This window comes from Elephantulus edwardii, unplaced genomic scaffold, assembly GCF_000299155.1.
Source record: "Elephantulus edwardii isolate Elephantulus edwardi_28Jun2011 unplaced genomic scaffold, EleEdw1.0 scaffold00038, whole genome shotgun sequence".
Taxonomy (NCBI): domain Eukaryota; kingdom Metazoa; phylum Chordata; class Mammalia; order Macroscelidea; family Macroscelididae; genus Elephantulus; species Elephantulus edwardii.
In genome coordinates, this window is record NW_006399788.1 from 14,566,541 (window position 1) to 14,571,219 (window position 4,679).

The 4,679-nt window shown below is 44.0% G+C and overlaps 1 pseudogene; it reads right to left on the minus strand.

Annotated features, from left to right (window-relative positions):
* Nucleotides 1-292: 292 nt before the first annotated feature.
* Nucleotides 293-1,831, minus strand: LOC102847820 (annotated as a pseudogene).
* Between the last annotated feature and the right edge of the window lie 2,848 nt (nt 1,832-4,679).

Genomic DNA, 4,679 nt, shown 5'->3' on the forward strand with positions numbered 1-4,679 from the left:
TCCTCCCCCCATTACCCCAGTGACTGAATCAATCCATCTGATAGAGGGTCTTCCTCTCCTGTGCTGTCCTTCCACCCTTTCGTGCTTGCAATTTTTTTTTGTTTCCTTTCTTTTTTTTTATTCAAACATTTACTTTAATTTTTTTTTTAATACTACTGATAAAGGAGAGCTTGCTGCAAAATCAACTCAGGTTGGCTGCTTTGAAAATGCATACAACATATTTTGTTACATATATTCCAAACAAATGCAAAACTAAGTTTTAGGACGTGAACTCTCTTTTTCCAGGGAGGGCCTAGTTTCTCTGTTGCAATCTGGCAGCTTTGAACTTTGAAACCCTCTTTGTGGAGTCTTCTGTTCCTTCTGACAGAATTTCTTTTCATTCTGGAATAGTGGGTAGCACAGGATGAGCAATGGCTGGGTGTGGAGTTGAGGACGATAAAAATTCTTTTTCTAGTACAGTTCCAGAAAAAGCCTCAGGTGCTCCTGGTAGGGGCAAAGGTTTCTTCTGGTAAGTTTCTTGTTGTGACTCTTCTTCCAAGGCATTCTCGTTGGAGTCGCTACAAGCCGCTTCCTCATAGCTGACACTCCTCAGCACTCCTCGTCTATCATCAAATTCTGCAGCGCTGCTTTCACTGGTATCGCTGCAAACACTGTTCTCTCTGCTTCTAGACTTCAGAATTGATTTACCGGGGAAATATTCACCGTTCACAATATCAACAAAGACTCTGTAAATGTCTGCAGGCGTCCTGATCGTAGGCAGCTCATGGGCAGAATAGCCACCGCTACCACTGTCTTTCGTTTCCGCTTGGCTTCTTCCTTCTTTTCACTGAATTTCAGAGTACTATTTTTTCCAGTATTTATTCGAACCCTTTTTGGTTCAACAGTATGACAAAAATATATGGTAGGTACAGAACTATCATCAACCCCTAAAGCATCAGGTTCCTCACTGTCGTCGTCATCATCATCATCATGACTATGATAAGAATTTGAACCATTCACTGGATAATTTAAATGACTGTTCTCTTGATCACCAAGGAGCTCCGAATCCTTAAGACAATTGCCGGTTAGAAGAGAGTCTGTGACCGCATGCCTCACATTCACGTTTGTGCTTGGATCCTCCTTTTCTTCTTCAGAAGAAGTTGTATCTTCCCCATTTGCAATCACAGAATTAGGGCTATCAAGTTCTCCCAGTGATAATTCTTGTCTCTCCAGTTCTTCAAGTCGAGCCCACAGTTCCTGATCCGCCAAAAAAATCCTGGGATTTTACATCATTTGCAAAATCTGCTTCAAAAAGATCTGGTTTTGGTTTGGAGTGAGGTTTATGAGCAATTCGATGTTTTACTTTAAATTCAGAGTCACTTTTAACTTCTTCTCTTATGTCAACAATATCACCTGCAGCATCACTCATTTTCTGCAAATCTGTGAATTCAACTCTGGACTCAAAATTTTTCATCACTTTCTTTAAGTCATCTATAGTTTTTCTCACATGTTCTTTCCTGTGCTCAACCAATTCTACAGCCTGCTTTGCTGAGCACTTTGCAAACCAGTGGTCCCCAAGTAGGACAGTGACTTCGTTAGTGTGCACAAGTTTTCCTGGCATGAACGCAAAAGGACCAAATGGCACCATGATATTATAAGACAACTTATCAGGCAATGTCTTGAGTCTTTCTTGAAGGGCATTATAGTCATTACGTACCTTCTTCCAATGCTGGATTTTCTCTTGGCAGTTTGTGACCACCTTTTCCTGCTCCTCGCGAAGCCGCGCCAACTCTGGGGCGCGCAGCGGCGCCGAGGCCGAGGCTTGGGGCCCGGAGTCGGGCAAGGCCTCCATAGTAAGGGTGCCGGGGAACGGCGAGACAGGCCGGTGGCTCCCCAGCGCCCGCGTGCTCGCCCTCATCCACGGCGCGCCCCGGGCTGAGGAGGCCGCGTTCGTGCTCTCCGCTGCTGCGGCAGCTGCTGCTCGTGTCCGGCTGCCCTCGACCGCATCTCACACGCGCATGCCGCCAGCTGCTGCCACTGCCGGGCTCCAAGCAGCAGGCCCACCGGCTGTTTGTTTCCTTTCTAAAGGAGGTGTTCCCGTTACTGATAAGAAGTTTGTCTGCTAGTCCCTTGCTTTCACTTCCTAGTTGATGCTCCTAGTTTATAGACGGCTGGGACCAGACAGCCAAGTCTGTTAAAATTTTACAAATCTACAACAGTAAGACTCAGCTCATGCCGTCAATCCATTTCTCCTGAGCTTATCCTCCAGGTGTGGGAAGAGTAACTGAGCCTACTCAGAGATGGGACAGAAGGTTTCAGGGTCAAAGTCCCAGAAGCTATGGCACTGGGCAGGACCCACCTCCACACCCGCACCCTGCAGGGGCGGCCTGCCCGCCACACCCCGGGGCCTCCTTGCACAGCTGTCGAAGAACTGGCAGCTGGGAGAAACCATATTGCCTTTGTGTTCCCGAGGACCTGCTTGCGGTTCTTTAACAGAAAAATGAGAACATCTTCATTCTTCTCACCCTTTTGGGTACTTAAATTCTTTTCAGTGGATTAATTGTAGGTTATGTCCAGGAAGTCATTTTTAACATTTACAGTTGTACATAACCTATCCTATATGCAGTCCTCTTTGAGCCATACAGGAGCCTTGCTGGCACAGTGGCTGGAGCGTCCACTATTGCAGTCACCGCATTGTGCCAGTTCCTCTCCTTGAGGGTCTTTCTCTTGTTCACTTACCCTCTGATTTTCCCTGTATGATGCACTTTTCCAAGGATTGGCCCCTCCTGATAATAAGTTTCAAACAGCCTTGGTTCTAAGGAGCACTCTGGCTACACTTCTCTAGGACAAATTTGTTTGTTCTTCTAGAAGTCCATGAGTTATTCAATACACTTTACCAAAACCACAATTCAAAGGCATCAGTTTTTATTACATCATCTTCACTCATTGCCCAGTTTTTAAAAGCATATGAAGCAAATGAAATAGCATCGCTGCAGGACCAACTCTCCAATCTGAGAGTCTTCTCCGGCTAGCAGAATTACATAGTGAGAGACCAATCTTGCCAAACAATATATTTATTTTAAAAAGAAGGTAACTTGGAGGCAGGATAGTTATGTTACCCTCCAAAAGGTGCTATTTAGTCATAGGCTATCCCTTGACCTTTTCAAGTCATTGGCTTTCATACCCGGATTAACTTCCCCCTCACAATCAACTGCTCCTGAAAATGTGTAAGGAAGCTACTTCCTGCCCATCCCTATCAAACTAGTACTCTGAGAAGACAAGCATGTTCCTTTCTCTGAAGAATCTTCTGTTCCCCTTGGAACTCTTGGAAATCTGCCTCCAAAAGCAAAGTCCACTGTAGAGTAAACCATCACTGCAACAATTTCTACTAGCTCATCGTGTAGCATCTGGTCAGGTTCTGGTCAGATCATCCCTAGTCATGGGTGACAGTCACAAGTCAGGATTCCATACATCTTCCTAAATTTCAGACTGGCTGACCCCTGTACTCTTAGCAAGAGTCTTCATGACTCCCAGTACATCTGCCCAGTAACTCTTCTTCTGTAGCACATATATATCCTTGGGTGCCAATCTAATCTCAGCCCATCTCTTTGTTGATGTGTCCCCCTACTTCTACTCATCAAGTGGACCCAGGTGGTTACCATGAACAAGCATACCTGGTGGTCACTGGCTCCCTTTAACTTCCAGTCCTATAAGAGGGCTTCTGGTGAGCACTGACTCTCCCTGCTTCAGTGTACTCAGATACTACTTCTTGCTTTATGTATAGATTTAACATGAGCACAGTGAAGTATTCTGGCACTCCCATTCTCTCTCAATGTTATCTTTGTCATGATCCCTACAGTTGAATGCCTTTTCCTTTCTGGTATTCTCTGTTTTCAACCAAGACTCATCCGATGTCAGCAATGCTTTGAATTCAGCTTGAATATCTGGCAGTTTTCTCTTGATATACTGCTCCAATCAGCTCTGAGGAATCTTCAACATGGTTTTGTGTGTGATAGTGATATTGTTTAAGAATTTCCACATTCTGTTGGATTTTTTTTTCTTAATTGGAACAAATATAGATCTTTTCTGATTTAGTCAGAAACTAGAAGGAAATCTTTGGGAAGAAAACTTGCAAATTTCTTTAGCTAAATGAGTGAACACATCCAGGCTGCTTCTACTTGCTGAATCATCTCAATTGTTATTATGTTAATTCCTGGGGGTTTATTTTCTTGGCAATGCCTTAAGGGCAGCTTGAACTTCTTCCTTTAGTACCACTGGTTCTTGATCATATGCTGCTTCTTGAAATGGAATACGAAAGCTCTGTGAATAGTAGAACACTGTTCTGATCTGATACCAGAAGATGAGTCCCTCACGTTAGACGACACTCAAAATACAACAACCGAAGAATCTACCTTAATGACTTGGATGAAGTAAAGCTTCCATCCAATGAAAGACTTTCATGTGTTAATGTGGCAGAACTCCAGAGGAGGAGAAACAGCTGCAAACATCCATTAATAATTGGAACCTGGAATGTATGGACTTATGAAACTGAGAAAATTGGAAGTCGTCAAAAATTAAATGGATATAAAGATCTTACATGTTGTTGTTGTTGTTATGTGCCGTCGAGTCGTTTGTGACTCATAGCGATCGTATGTACAACAGCCCTAAACCCTGCTCTATCCTGTGCCAATCTCATTGCC